General features: G+C 40.7%; 1 protein-coding gene across 3 annotated transcripts in view; it reads right to left on the bottom strand.

The window, feature by feature from the left end:
• SHISAL1 (shisa like 1) overlaps nucleotides 1-13,348 on the bottom strand; it is a 96,152-nt gene extending 82,804 nt beyond the window's left edge. Inside the window, exon 1 of one of the 3 annotated variants that reach the window (XM_075859821.1) lies at nucleotides 12,769-13,348. The gene's annotated coding sequence lies outside the window, so the exon portion shown is untranslated. The remainder of the gene's footprint in view (nucleotides 1-12,768) is intronic. The other 2 variants (XM_075859819.1, XM_075859820.1) reach the window with 2 other exon arrangements.
• Nucleotides 13,349-17,145: the final 3,797 nt, after the last annotated feature.

Raw genomic sequence — 17,145 nt, 5'->3', positions numbered from 1 at the left:
TAATACCATCAAACAGTATTCAAGTAATACCATGATACAGTGTCTAAATAATACCACTATACAGTGCTCTGCTAATACCTCCATATAGTATCCAAATAATACCACCATACGGTATCCAAATAATACCTCCATATAGTGTCCAAATAAAACCTCCATATAGTGTCCAAATAATACCACCATATAGTGTCCAAATAATACCTCCATATAGTGTCCAAATAAAACCTCCATATAGTGTCCAAATAATACCTCCATATAGTGTCCAAATAAAACCTCCATATAGTGTCCAAATAATACCTCCATATAGTGTCCAAATAATATCACCATATAGTGTCCAAATAAAACCTCCATATAGTGTCCAAATAATACCTCCATATAGTGTCCAAATAATATCACCATATATTGTCCAAATAAAACCTCCATATAGTGTCCAAATAATACCTCCATATAGTGTCCAAATAATACCACCATATAGTGTCCAAATAATACCTCCATATAGTGTCCAAATAAAACCTCCATATAGTGTCCAAATAAAACCTCCATATAGTGTCCAAACAATACCTCCATATAGTGTCCAAATAATATCACGATATAGTGTCCAAATAAAACCTCCATATAGTGTCCAAATAATACCTCCATATAGTGTCCAAATAAAACCTCCATATAGTGTCCAAATAAAACCTCCATATAGTGTCCAAATAAAACCTCCATATAGTGTCCAAATAATATCACCATATAGTGTCCAAATAATACCACGATACAGGGCTCAACTAATACCCCATATAGTCTCCACATAATACAATCATACACTACAAATGATAAAAAAAATACATTCAGTGCAAAAATAGCAGTGCCATTTAGTGCCTAAGGAATACCATCATACAATAATATGATGAAGAGAAGATGAGAGATGATATTATTATAAATGCTTACAGCGGGCCAGGCTATTGGATTAGGAAGTCTGTCAGCTCCTTATCGGCTAACAATTGTCGTCTTTTGCTGGGCTCGGGTGAGCATGGTTGGTGGAGGCGGGATAGTTGAGGCCCTGGGGCAATTTCCTCCTTTGCCGACGGTTTATTTTGTCCCCAGTTGCAATGTACTGCATAATCCTATGGCGACCATCTGTCCAATCACAACATACCTACAGGATGGATTACTTCATTTATGGAGTAACATAAATGTGGCAAAGTGGTAACATGCGCCTTATCGATAACTATTTTTGGTGCAACCCTTACCTCAAGTGATAACATGAAGAATATTCGACAGATAGCGAAACCTTGGTATCAAGTGCTACTACTCAATAGCTGAACATTTTTTATTTTATTGTCAAATTGACCCCATATTTGCAAATTTTTGACTTCAAGATTTCCAATTCTTTGTAGAAGTTTATAGAAAAAAAGTTTTTTTACATTCTAGTTTTTGGCAGTTGATAAGACTGACAGAATATTTTTGAGTGTTCTAGAAATTGCATGAGATCCAATAACATGAACACATGAACTACATTCTCCACCTGCATCTTTTGCGGAATCGGTTTTTAGATTGTATTTTGCTGATTGGGGTCTTCGGGGGCTCTGAATATAAACACTTTTAACTATTCCTGATGTCAGGAAGCTCATGAAAAGCCAGCAGGGTTGCCGAGGATTATATATAGAACGTGGCTCAAGGTAACGTCTTCACTGCTCCACATCACATCTGTTTTCTTGGCTTCCACTGTCATGCTCTGATTATTTCCCCGCTAGGGTTTACAAAAAAAGTAAAAAAATTTTGTTATATAAAAACATCAGATTCAAAACATTGACCCGTTGCCCAAACATCTGTGACTACATACACGGAAGAGATAATGGGGTAAATTGAGAACAGGTGCAACAGAAAAAATCCTTGGGTGGAGTTGGATGAGAAAATAAAATGGCCAAAAATTCTACGATTTCAATACTCCATGAGTTATACAAGAATGGACACCAAAAAATAAAACCTCTACATGGAGCCATCCATTATTTATCCATTTACAGGTCATATTAAGATCCACTAATGGTAGTGATAGGGGTGAACTGTGGAAACTTTCATGAACAGGAGAGGGGTTGACACAAAAATCCCAAAAATTGCTGTTGTGTAATTGGTTTTGAGGAACAGGAACCTCGGGACCAAATTAAAAAAATGTAAAGTATAAACCAAGATTGTAAGGTTATAGAGGACACATGTAGTCTGGATGGAGTTACTATTTAAAGGGGAATTCCACTAATAAGTGCGATATGTTTTTAGACTTGAGATTCAGAATTAGATTTTTGATATTGGACCATTGTGGATGGCCTTGGATGAGTACATAGAACTATCTTCATACCATATGACAGCTTTATATGCTATTCAGGATCTCGGGAAAGCTACCTGCCAACCTCTATGGGTAGGGTCGTAAACAGAAATCTTATGGCCCCATAATAAAATTTACAATTTGCCGCACCATGAAAAAAGGGTGCGGCCAATGGTTCTACTTTTATATTAAAGTTAATATCCACTGCAATTTCGTAATAAATATTTATAGGGGTTGGAGCTCTGATTCTTACACAAAGGGGGAATTTATTGTCTGCTTTAGGCCACTTTTCTATCGTAAAAAAGGTTTACTGTTTTCCTTCACATAGCAAATGACATAATTCTGGCTTCATGCAGCAGCCACTAGGGGGAGCTCAATGTATATGGATTTATACAGCCAGTAGTAAGCTCAATCAGAGCTGCACAGATCTCTATGCAGTGAACTCTCCCTAGCGGCACTGCAGACAAATACTAGGTGTAACAGCAAGCAAGGGAAGCAGTTTAGTGCCGGGCCCCATCCGATAATGGGCCCTGTGACAGTAGCATGGTCTAGATGGCTGAAGCGAACATGAACTCAAGGGCTTCTGAACATAAAAGGATTTAATAGAATCATATTAATTGGTAATAATACCTTAAAGAAGAACTGGAAATCCCTTTTATAAGGACAGATTAAAAGGTCGTTATTGTGCGAGCCGGAGCGGTGGAGACACATCTGTATCATTAGCTACCAAAACAGGAAAGTTGCCTTGAAAATGAAGAAGCTCTGATCTGACATCACAGCCGGCTCCTGCTAGGACTGCGCTGCTCTTGCAGGAAAACTACAAAGGTAGCAGCAACAATAAAACTGAAGTTTCTCCTGATAATTGGATGTAATACGATTTCATACAGTAAGCATAATATTCCGGGGAAAGGTCTAGATTCATGGATAGGGACATGCGGCAAGTCTAACATATGGCTAAACTTGTTAAACACAAATGGTATTCATTGAGGGCTTTCATTTATAATTAAAGGGATTTTAAAAGATTAGAAAAACACGGCTGGTTTCTTCAATTATCAGTGCCACCCTTGTTCATGGCTGTGTGCGGTATTACATCAAGTTCAGGACCCTCGTGTATTGTAACGTCGGTCGCTTGAAGGACCTGGCACATCCGTGCATTACGCGAACAGCACCTTGGTTTCAGTGAGTACTGTGTGATACTTAATTTCTCCTGAGGTGGCACTGCAGAGAAATTAGACACTTGCTACAGCTCATAGCCGATCACTGAGGGTTCCAGCAGCTTGACACTGTGTGATTAGTTCCCATAAAATGGGATTGTCCAAGGCAGACAAACGCTGCAATCACTGTGTAATAAAAAGCTACACAGCTTTCTGATTTACTCTACTTTCAAGATCCCTGTTTCCTGCCAGTGAATGGAAACAATCATTGTTTACATTTGGAGGCTATACACCCTCCTGACTATGTATTCCAAAACTGATAGATAGTATTAAAACCTATTAGCTCTGTATGGGTTTTCAGTCTCACGATGGAAAAATAACCAACAACAACAACAACAATAATATTGTTTCCATGCACTGACAACAAGCAAAGATCTTGAAATGGTGAGAAAAACAAAGTATAATAAAAATTTGCAGATTTTTTTTATTATACAATAATTACGCTTAATTTATATCAGACTGGAAAACCCATTTAAGTTGGAATAGTCTGCAGTGACCACTTGTCATTAGTGCTCAATATTAAAGGAATTGTACAGGATTAGAAAAACATGGCTGCTTTCTTCCAAAAACCGCACCACACCTGTCCATGGGTTGTATCTTGTATTGCAGCTCATCTCCAATGGCATAACTATATAGAGATAGAAGTCGGAACCAGGCACCATGTCTTTTGTCTTACTGAGCTTTAAATGAATGTCCACTTTTTTAACACCTTATCATTTTTATGTACATCAATCAGTGTTTAATTTCTTAATATATCTTTATAGCGGTCAGAGTTTTGTTCTTGTGATACAGAGCTCCCAATCCCCTACTTAGAGGTAAATGTTAACATTTTGAATTCCTTCAGTCACCACTAGAGGGAGCTTAGGAGCTTACTGCATTCTGTTTTATTATTGAGTTCAATAAATCATATGCACTAAGCTCCCTCTAGTGGTGGCTGCAGGAAGTCAGAATTGTGAATCCAGTGAATTTGGAGCTGTGTATCAGAAAAACGGAGCTCCAGGTGTGATATATTAAGATATAAATTAAGAAATTAAATTGCTAAATATTTTGGACCTATTTAGATTTAAAAAAAATGTTTTGAAGGGTGGACATTCACTTTACATTTTCCCAGCACTGGTAGTTATGAGATTTTCTTTAACAATCTCTTAATTTATTTGCTATATCCAGCAAGTAGGATAGTTGATAATTACAGAAAACAGCGAGGATTACCCACAGTTCATAGAACAGCCCTTGCTTTACTTTATGTTCTTGCTACTTGTTTGATAAAAATATCTCTGCAGCCGGATAATCCCGATTAATTGTAGGAAATAAATTAAATTTTTCTCTGCTCCGCTGTGCAGTAATTAATACATTATAAGTTGTTTTTGGCAGGATGCAAATGGTATTACATTTTCTCACAGATAAAACAGAGACAAATGTATAATAAAAAATAATAATAATTAAAGTTTTTTTTTTTTAAAGGGTTTGTCCAGTTTTTGGGCTGTTTTTAATACTGATAACCTATCTACAGGATAGGTCATCAGTATATGATTGGTGGGGGTCGGACACACGGACCTGGCACTGTTGAGCTGTTCCGGTTTCCTCCGGGCGCTGGAAGCTATGCAGGGGTCGGTGCCGGTCACAGTATAGCGGCCGTGCTGTAGTACACAAGTAATAGCACAATGTAATGTCGAAATAATACCACCATATAGTGCACAATTACCAGTACCGTGCATTGCCAAACACTACCCAAGTAAAGCCACAAAGTAGTAGTATAAGGGTAAATTCACACAGAGCCGATACATGCTGCATAAAGGTACACAGCGTAGCCGCCCTGGCAGCCGCAGGGGATGCCAGCCGAAAAACCACACCAAATTGTGGTGCAATTTTTCAGTTGGATTGTCCGCTGCGGAAAACAGAAAAAAAGACCGACCTCCAGGGATAAGGTTTCATCCCATGTGACCGCTGCAGTCTGTGATTGGCTGTAGCGGTCACATGGGATGAAACGTGGGACGAAGAAGCATAGAATTCTGGGTAAGCATAAAAATTTTTTTTCTGAGTTGCAATTTTTGAGGCAGAATTGCAGCATTTCCGGCACAAAAATCGCAACATTTTCTATTTTTTGCGGGATTTACCTCCCTATTGAATTCAATGGGTAAATCCTGCAAAAAACAGCGATTACGCAAATACAATTGACATGCTGTGGATTAAAAAAACGCACCGCAGGTCAATTTCTGAGCGTTTTTTTCCGCTTATCATTTACGCAGCGTGTGGTGGAGATTTGTTCAAATTTCATCCACTCTGCTGCTACTATATTACGCTTCGGATTGTCCGCAACAAAATCCGCTGCGGAAAATCCGCAGTATTTATGCTATGTGTCAACTTACCCTTAGGGCCAATGCACACGATGCGTATTATGTGCGGCTTGGCCGCCCGTATTTGCGTGCGGCAGAACCGCAGCGTAATACACTACCAGCATAGTCAATGTCTTGCGTTTCCACTTGCGAACACTAAAAAAACGGTGTCTTACAACGCTCATTGAATACCGCCATACAGTGCCAAAATAACCTTTCCATATAGTGCACAGATGACACCACCATACACTGCCTAATGGACTGTGCTCAGCCCGAGATTCTGGGGTCTGTTGATGCCGAAACATCAGAAACTTTTATGTCGCCCGTGTTGTGGAGTGTAGTGTGAGGGTCGGGGAGACCCTTAGAGGGTGGACACGTTGGGGCATCTGCTTCTCTATTTACTAGTACAGTCATCCTATGTACATGGCTATGTGGGTATTTTCCGCTAAGGAGCGCAGCCAGGTGTGACTACATCGTGAGCTTTAATTAGACAGAAAGGTTTACGAGTGTCGCAGACGTGCGGATTGGTATAAGCGCGAAGAGGCAATGTAATAGGGTCGTTGGTTGCGTTGTCATGGAAACAACACTAATCACCTAATCAAGACGTCAGCCGAATTAATAGCGGAGAGAAGCGTAAATATTGGTTCAACATTTTGTTTCCCTGCGGGTTTCAGGTTCACAGGTGTTGGGCGCTAGAAGATGATGTCAGTGATGACGACAAAATAAATACTACGAATACTGTATCACACAATATATGGACTGGTGTTGCTCCTTAAAGGGGCATATCCACAAGATATGCCATAAATGCCCGATAGATGTGGGTCCCACACCTATCTCCAGAACGGGGCCTCCTGACATCCGGCTGACCTTGTTCTGGTTCCGCTGCTCTCCAGCCACTGTATGACAAGGTAATTGGGAGTACGGAGAAAGAGAAATACGGCGAGTTACGCTATTTCCATAGCTCCCATTCAATTTTTTGGGGGCTAGAGAAACAACGTAGCTCAGCTGTTTCCGCACTCCCGACTTCAGTCAGTGTCCGTAGACAAGTGGGAGCAGGACAAGGCGGTAATGGTGTCCGGGGGCCTCATTCCAGAGATAGGTGGGTGTTCCAGAGGTGGGAGCCACATCTATCCTGTGGATATGCCATAAATGTCCAGGATGGGAAAACCCCTTTAATGCTGCCACTGAGATATGTTATCTCTATGGACATATTATTTTTGGGGTGGTTTTGAGATGTTTTCAATGCTGAAGAGAAGGCATTTAGGATTTACTTAGACAACTGTCAACTGTCCTGGAATGCTACACATGTGGCATATGAGCATGGGCACTGTTTTGGTGGTAGAAATTGATTTTCGGGCACCACAGACTCCGCCTATCAAATAGGCCACACCTTAAAAGGGTGATCCCATTTTAGTCATTGATGGCATATCCACAGGATATACTATAAATGTCTGATAGATGCGGGTGCCATCTCTGGGACTCACACGTATCTTTTGAAAGGAGGTCCCCCAACTCCGTTCTGCCTCCTGTGGATATGCTATAAATGTCTAAGATGGGAATACCGCTTTAAGTCATGTATAGATCTCACAACATCTAGCTCCCTTTCTGCAGCCATTCCCTTGTCCTTCCATGGGTGTCCTCCTCTCACTCCCAAAGCACAGTAATAACCTAATTAACATATAAATATGCATAATTTACATATAAATACTGGTGCCCTTCCACCAGGGCTGTCTATAGGTTCAGACCTACTATGTTATAGGTACTACTGTGAATTTGTTGTGCATTGTTCCTCATGGTAAAGTAGTGGCACTGCATGGCGGGTGTATTGTTAACCACAACATGTCCAGAATACCACATCTCTGTCTTTAATCCCAGATGACTGAGGTCCTCGAAGCCACCAAGTCTGACCTAAATCTGCCCACATGACCATTCCATTTTTACTTCCTGCTGATTAACGCCAGCACAGAGGAACCAGCTATGAGACTTAGGTACAACCCAAGAGGTCCTCCACAACTAAATAACTGGAACCCAGCCCGTCAATAAGATATACGGACTGTAGCCAGACCAAATGCCATTGAATAAGTGATTGGGGAGTCCAAAGCTTTATTTGGCTCCCCCCCAAGATCCCAACATATCCATTTCCAAACCAACTTCGAGGACCCCCATCGTTACGGAGTCTCATTTCCTTCATATAAGACAATGGATTTTAAGATAGGAATATTTATTGGAGTATTTTGGCCTTCATTGTCTCATAGGTGGGAAATGAGACTCCACACTAAGAAATCCAAACCAATTTTCAAAAATTTGGCTATTCTTTTCGAATCAGTAGAAAAATCTTCATCTATTTAGATTTTTTTTTCGAATTTTCTGTACACATGAACTACTTGTCGTTATTTGCAAATATTCGCTCCATAGTCATCGCCGGCATTCAGATCGCACTAATGATGGATTATGTAACAGAATAAAAAGAAGGTATTAAAAAAAAATCTGGAACATTTGCCGTTCCGTCTAAGCTAAGACTCAATTTGTATGACAAATTTGGCTTGGGGCTTGTGTTATTAGTCAGCGCAGTGCTGGTCCTGGGCTGTTTGTGTTTACCGAGCTGCTGTAGGCTGAATGCTGGGGAAAATATTTGTGTAGGTTCATAGTGTTAGGCCATTAGCTGTCTATTTTATTCTCTTATGATGCCAAATCCTATCTGCTTGGTGTTAATTCAACATCAGCGTCTCTCGGATCCACGGCGGTGGCAGTAAATGCCGCACACATGGACCGTGGCACAGAGTTCACCACCAGTAGACGAAGCTGCCCTCGCCAAATGGAACAAAGCATTGTCATATGGGAATAAGCTTGCCGGGATTTAAGCAAAATATGTTCATTGGCTCCAAACTTGCTTTTTTTGAATGATTAAAAATGACTCATCATTGTGTAATTAAAAGGAAATATATGTGTGGGATGAAAATAATTGTCTATGTATGTGTCAATAAAAACAGTCACTCTTAAAGGAAATTTTTTTGGTGCTATGATGCCCTTTAAATAAGTTTCTGAATTGCCAATCAGGGACTGGAGGGAAGTGTGTCATGTGACCTCTTTGACTCAGCAGGGGAGGGGCTAACTAATGTGAGGAGCATTTCACAGCCTCTGACTGGCACTTCGGGAGGCTATAGAATTGTTAAATCATGTACAAAACTACTCATCATTGTTTACATGATAGAAAATGTACATTCATAGGCAATTACAACAATAGTGCGTCTATAGAAGTATGCACTCTTAAAAGGAACCGGGCGGGTTTTCTTTGGTGCAATCATGCCCTTGAAAAAGTTCCCTTAAAGTATCAGTTATAGGACAAGAAGAAGTGAACCTCTCTCCCTGATGTCTTACAAACTTGTTTCTTGGAAGTCAGGTCTGCAGGGAAGGGCGTCATGCGAACTTTTATAAAATTTTAGAGCGTTGGCTCAGCAGGGGTGGAGCTGTCTAAGGGGAGGAGCGTTTTATATCCTCTCATTGGCACTTTGGGAGGCCAATTAGTTCGGGAATTTTTTTTTCTTTAGTTATAGTTGTACCTAGACTTTACATCACCCAGGGCAAAGATCTAATTTGCTGAGAGTGGCATGTTGACACTCCTTGGCAGCCATCACCCAGGCACATGCCCCATCAGCCACTCCCCATCCCAGTTACGTCCCTGCTTTTAGTTAATTTGGTTTCCTAAAGTAAAGTGACCAGCCTTCATTACATATAAAATTAAGTCTTGCCTCATATATCATTTACATTTACTAGTAGCCATTGTGGGGCTTTGTATCAGTTAAATAAGCGCAAGTTTCAGCATAACCTGCCTGCATCATTGTATATGGGTAATATCAGGGAATAATCTATAGGGGTGCAGAGGTAGCAGTTGCACCAGGGCCAATATGCCTGAGGGCCCAAAGTCCCCTCTGCTACATAAGAAAGCACCAATATTATAAATGGCACATGGTAGGTGGGGGCCCTGTTACAGACTTTTCATTGGGGTCCAGGAGCTTCAGGGTACTCCTCTGGATACTAATTTGGGTTTTGGATCATTTAAATTCTATATAAAATAAAAACGTATTATTATTTATTGCATTTCGTCCATGTTTTTTCTTGTTTCTACCTAAAAAAAAAAATATGGTATATTCACCGTCATCAATAGTAGAAGTGCTATTCTTATTGAACATATGGTTTGAAAGCTATATACAGGAATGGCCAGCAGAGCGCACCTCTTAGCACATATATTATACGCTGAACGGATCTGCTGAGGAAATCCAGTAGTGATTGGGTTAAAAGTAGTGAAAATGTGCAGAATATGGGGAAAAGGGCCGCTGGGACCCAGGTCACCCTCCAATCACATGTACAGGACAGAAACAGCTCTGCCACCTGCAACAAAGACTGGAAACTTACTGAGGTTATTATAGATGGTGATTGTTCCTTCTGTGGAGTGAAGGATGAAAGGAAACATTTGTCATCAGATCTGAAACAGAACATAGCGTTCAGCTGAGGGAAATCCTTAGAGAAATCAAATGGTCCGATGAATAGTATTTGTCTATAAATGGTAGAAAAGCAGACGGATAATGTTCAGTGGGTGTTCTGTCCATATTAAGAGATGGCTTGATCAATGGTTGACATGTTCTGTAATAAAATACATCTACATTATAAATACAGGATCTATCTATCTATCTATCTATCTATCTATCTATCTATCTATCTATCTATCTATCTATCTATCTATCTATCTATCTATCTATCTATCTATCTATCTATCTATGTATCTATCTATGTATCTATCTATGTATCTATCTATGTATCTATCTATGTATCTATGTATCTATGTATCTATCTATCTATCTATCTATCTATCTATCTATCTATCTATCTATCTATCTATCTATCTATCTATCTATCTATCTATCTCATATCTATCTATCTATCTATCTATCTATCTATCTATCTATCTATCTATCTATCTATCTATCTATCTATCTATCTATCTATCTATCTATCTATCTATCTATCTATCTATCTATCTATCTAATCTATCTCTGTCTCTATCTATCTACTATATATTATATATACAGTATATTTTATATATTGAAGACAATGTAAAACTTCCATAGCAAAGACAATCGTCGATAGATTGCCATCTCTACTGGACACTGATCAGTATTAGATTTCATTATATGCTGTATGCCACGTTCTTTAGAGAATTTGCAGGAATTCCATATTACACACACTGGATGCTCCTCCACCTGTTGTGTACTACAAATTCATTAACTGGATCTTACTTGCTACATACCAGAAGAAGCTTTGGTTGGATGATCTCTGATATTTACACATCTCCTGTCTACAGTTTGGGAACTTCTACTGATCCTTGTACATAGTCAGGACCCATGTGTTCATGGTCAGCCACACAAGAGAAGACATCAGATGAAGAAGGGTTGCACTTGGAGTTGCTGCACCTGTATGCTAGTTTATCCTTCATGTAGGGAAAGGTTCAGTTTGCTGCCCTACTCCTGTATCTAAATGCCCTGGCCAAGGTGGAGTGGTTCTTGCCACCCCCTGGCACACAGCACTTGGGGCACATGCCCCTCCAGCTCCCCTTCCCAGCTACGCCCCTGGCTATATGTATCTGGAGACATGTGGAGCTGACATTGTATCTAGTAGAAGCACAATATAATATACTTTACTTGGTGGTTATTTTGTAGCACCTTATGTATCATCATAATGAAATCCTTTTTGTATGTGAACCACCAAAATAATACATTTTGCAATGCAAATATTGACTAAAATAACAAGTAATAATAATTAAACAAAGGGAGAGAGAAGATCCTTAAGGACCAGAGTTCATACATGAACCAGAAAACGCTATAATCATCTGTGCTGCAAGTTACCCAGATGATGCACAGCAGGATATATGTGACCATAGAAGATGGACAGCTGGGTAGATGTCACCATGGAAGATGGACAGCTGGGTAGATGTCACCATGGAAGATGGACAGCTGGGTAGATGTCACCATGGAAGATGGACAGCAGGGTAGAAGTGACCATAGAATATAGAACGCATGGTAGAGATGACCATAGAATATAGACCGCATGGTAGAGGTGACCATGGAAGATAAACAGCAGGGTAGAGGTGACCATAGAAGATGCACAGCAGGGTAGAGGTGACCATGGAAGATAAACAGCAGGGTAGAGGTGACCATAGAAGATGCACAGCAGGGTAGAGGTGACCATGGAAGATGCACAGCAGGGTAGAGGTGACCATGGAAGATGCACAGCAGGGTAGTGGTGACCATGGAAGATAAACAGCAGGGTATGCGTGACCATAGAAGATAGACAGCGGGGCAGAGGTGACAATAGTAGATAGACTGCATGGTAGAGGTGACCATAGAAGATCCACAGTGGGGTAGAGGTGACCATAGAAGATAGATAGCGGGGCCGAAGAGACCATAGTAGATAGACCGCATGGTAGAGGTGACCATAGAAGATGCTCAGCAGGGTAGAGGTGACAATGGAGACTACCGTGGAAGATGCACAGAAAGGTGTAGGTGGGCACAGGATGGTATAAGTGGCAATGGAAGATGCATAGCAAAGTTTAGGTGCCCATGAGAGATGCACAGAAGAGTATAAGTGACCACAGAAGGGTATAAGTGACCACAGAAGGGTATAAGTGACCACAGAAGGTTATACGTAACCACAGAAGGGTTTAAGTGACCACAGAAGGGTATAAGTGACCACAGAAGGGTACTGGTGACCATGAAAGATGCGCAGCAGGTAATAGGTGACAACAGGGGGTGGAAGATGGCCAGCTGGGTAGAGGTGAACATGGAAGAGATACAACAGGATACAGGTTATTATAGAAGGTGCACATCACAGTATAGGTGACCATGGACCTATGATAAGAACTTACCTTTAAGCTGAGGGGATTTCTCTTCTTAAACCCTGGCTCAGTGTTCAAATGCATCCTAACCCAAATCCTATACTCCAAGGTGTAGAAGTAACTCATAGCATAGAAGACATAGGAGTTAAATCCTCATCATGAGAGCAGTGGGTATCTGAGGGTCTTGGCCAGTGCTGGGGGTGCAGTCATTCCACAAAGGGTTTAGATTGAGCAGGATCCAAGAAGCGCAAGGTTGAGCGCATGGTGTAAAAGTATCTCCGAGACGCAACGTTTTTCCAGATCTCTTGTACTTTTCTGGGAAAGTAACGTCTCTCAGGATGAATGTCCCCTCTGCGCTCTCATTGTCTTCCTCTCACTCCCCCCTGAGCTCTGTGTAACAACTGCCTGTGCTTCTCTCTGCTCCTCAGCTTTACTGGCTTCCATCCAGGAGCTAAATCTGAGAGGTCAAATGGTGCCTGTGCCTGTGCCTGTGCTCCTCTGCAGCGACAGCTCTGATGTGAGGGATCTGGGCAATTACTGAGTCTCTTTAGCTGCCAGGCTCACTCCCCCACCCATATAACACACCCTTATACACTCTACTCCCCCTCTTTTTTTTCAAGCAGGGGGTGGAGGGGGGAGCAGTTTGCATTTTCAACATTGTTTCATCATTTCAGGTGTCAAAATATCCCTGTGCCGCCTTAGTCTCATTATAAGGTTTTGGAATTTGAAGCATTCTTATGCCCATGTGCATCTTAGGTACGTGTGTGCCCTGCAGGGATCTGTGCCCACGTCCAAATTATAGGGTTGTTATGTATGTGCCACAGCTGGCTGTGCTTAACTGGGATTGTATTAAGTAGGCACAGATATGTATGTTACTGTAAAATATATTGGAAAATGGGAAATGGATAGTGGTTATAATAGATAGATAGATAAATAGATTGATTGATTGATCGATCGATCGATAGATATTAGAGATAAAGAAAGATAGATAGATATTAGAGATAGATAGATAGATAGATAGATAGATAGATAGATAGATAGATAGATAGATAGATAGATAGATAGATAGATAGATAGATAGATAGATAGATAGATATTAGACACATAGATAGATAGATAGATAGATAGATAGATAGATAGATAGATAGATAGATAGATAGATATGAGATAGATAGATAGAAAGATAGATAGATAGATAGATAGATAGATAGATAGATAGATAGATAGATAGATAGATATGAGATAGATAGAAAGATAGATAGATAGATAGATAGATAGATAGATAGATAGATAGATAGATAGATAGATAGATAGATAGATAGATAGATAGATAGGAATCCAAAGAATGAGCAGCAACTCCAATATTGAGGGTGAAAAAAGTGGGCACTTTATTTGGGACTTGGTCTGTCCCTCTGAGCTTGCACCCACACGCTGCTAGTGCTGCTGGACTTTGTATATAGATAGATAGATAGATAGATAGATAGATAGATAGATAGATAGATAGATAGATAGATAGATAGATAGATAGATAGATAGATAGATAGATAGATAGATAGATAGATAGATAGATATGAGATGATAGATAGATAGATAGATAGATAGATAGATAGATAGATAGATAGATAGATAGATAGATAGATAGATAGATAGATAGATAGATAGAGATAGATAGATAGATAGATAGATAGATAGATAGATAGATAGATAGATAGATAGATAGATGTTAATTATAGATAGATAAATAAATAAATAGGTATGAGATAGCTAGATAGATAAATAGATATATATATAGAGAGAGAGAGAGAGAGATAGATAGAGATAGATAGATAGATAGAGAGAGAGAGAGAGAGAGAGAGAGATAGATAGATAGATAGATAGAGAGAGAGAGAGAGAGAGAGAGAGATATAGATAGATAGATAGATAGATAGATAGATAGATAGATAGATAGATAGATAGATAGATAGATAGATAGATAGATAGATAGGTAGATAGATAGATTATAGATATAGACATCCACTAAAAATGAGCTGATCTCAGGGTGTCCTGCTGTTGAGAACCCTAGTGATCAGTTGTGATCATCAGGAAACATAATGAAGTGTTGTATTCCCCTGCAGCGCCATCACAAGAGAAATTAAGTATTACATGGTGCCCAGTGAAATCCAGTTAGTGTTGGGTCCTCCAGAGAGAGACAGATGTTTACTGTAGACGTTCTTAGCTCGAGATAATTCATGGAGGTCGCGAAGGAGGATTTCCCCTCTATTAACTCGGAATGCCCTAATAGGGTATAACCAGACGACCCCTTTAAGTGGGTACCAGCCCTATGAAAGATACATAGAAGAATCCGGCTCAGGAATGAAAGCGTTGTTTTGAAATGTGATACAAGACACATGTTGAGAGCCGGGTTGCTTCCTCGCAGTGAATCACGACCATGCGGACAGCGCGCAGCCCTTCATTTCCATACGTTCTTTCTGGCCTGATAAATAAGATCTGTCAGATGTACGGCTAGTTTAACAGCCCGGCCTAATACAGGAGGATAGCGATGTGTCACCGCGTATAATACTGAGCGCATAACTCGTCCTCCGTTCTGTGACTTCCTGCGGTGGGATTCCCAGATCTCACACACTCTCTGGAAAAACACAAGCGTTTTAACTGAACCCAGAACTCTGCGACTTCCTGGAATAGTATATGAGCTCGGGAAATCTTACGCACTAAGTAAATGTTATTTAAAAGACTGTAAGCTGATCTTATAGGGACAAGGATCATTCCCATGATAAAGGTTCTCAAAATAATGGGGGGGGTAATTACAAAAACGAATGCACTGAATACACGTCCGCCCTTATAGAAAGGGTGTACCTACAATACAGGCAGATGATATAGCTGCTATGGTGCCCCTGAAGAGAAAGGCCCATTCCGGGTTGGTCTTGGCACCATTATAATGGGTGGTGAGACCTTACACCAAGATGTGGTCTCCACATGTTCTGCAATATTAGCAAACAAGGAAGTGGAAAATGTAGTTGTCATGAAATTGGGTTGGGGGCAACTAAAGAGCGAGGGACTGAGGGTGCTCTGCCCTGGTTGGTTCCATACCCTTTCCTACTGGGTGGTGAGAACCTATACCGGACTCCCACCACCAGAGGAGCTGCATTGTTAGCATACAAGAGGGTGGGGAATTGGCCCAAGAGGCAATACCAGGCATCATAATAGAGGGTCTATTTTAATCTTTGCTATGGGGCCCCCTGATTTCTATGTACGCCATTGCACCTGTCCTCAGAAGTCAGGAGTTTGGTAGTGTCTAGCCCACTGGAAAAGGGGCTATTTTATCTTTGTTATGGGGGGCCCCGTCCTCTTTGGACATTACTGCCGTGTAGGCAAACTTGAAAATTCACCGGTTGATTGTATTATTTTATATTCTTCAGGAGAATAGCAAAAGCATTATATAATATCAAAAGATCAGGAGACTACAAGACATCTCTAAGGGTCTCACCGCTAGAGTCCATGGAGATATCTCGTACTCTGTATATAATGTGTCGACTACACCCGAGATATCATAAAATATAATACAAAATATGACCAACGTCGGGATCGAGTTTAGACTAGTCCGCCACATGACCAGTGGATTCTTCTGTGGGCCCAGCCAGAACAGGATCCAGCATGGACTTTTTTCTGTAGAGTTGGAGCATGAACTCTCAGATTTGTTTCCTCCGATGTCACCTCAGTCCAACACTATGCCACACTTGATATGTTGGCAGTTACTCTCATCTGTGTTCAACCTTTTCCTACGAGGCCCATTGCGTGGTAGGGTTGGTAGTGACTTGCCCTTTCCACAAGAGCTATTTCCATTTAAAGCGACCCTCCAGTCCAAATTAAGAATTTGACTATACACTTCAAATGTATAGTTAACATACTTGGTGCCCCGCTCCTGCCTCCGTTCCAGAATTCTGGTCTCCTGTTTTCCTCTGTCCAAAATGGCCACCACAGTCTTAGACTTCCATATAGGGAGGGCTTTTTGGAAGTCAGAAACATGCCCTCACCACCTCCACTGCCCGCGCTGATGACGAAGTTTAGGAGGTCTTGTAAGTCTGAGACTGTGGCTGCCATTTTGGAGTGAGGAAAATGGGGACTGGAATACTGGAACGGCGGCAAGATCATAAGGGAAGAGGGCACCCGGTATGTTGACTATATATTTGCAATGTATAGTCAAAGTTTTATTACTGGCTGGAAAGTCGCTTCAAGACTCTTGCAAATTCTGTCTTTGTCCATAACAGTTCTGAGGGGACTGTGTAGTAACTTTGGCAGTATTAGGAGCATAGGAGTGATTTAGTACTAAAATGGAAGGTCCCACTTTTATTCCACCTACCTAAGGCTGGATTCACACGAGCACATTACGTCCATAATGTAATACTGTAA

Source organism: Rhinoderma darwinii, chromosome 3 (assembly GCF_050947455.1).
Source record: "Rhinoderma darwinii isolate aRhiDar2 chromosome 3, aRhiDar2.hap1, whole genome shotgun sequence".
Classification (NCBI taxonomy): Eukaryota; Metazoa; Chordata; class Amphibia; order Anura; family Rhinodermatidae; genus Rhinoderma; species Rhinoderma darwinii.
The sequence above is the reverse complement of the archived record's forward strand: the minus strand, read 5'-3'. Positions and strand labels throughout refer to the sequence as shown.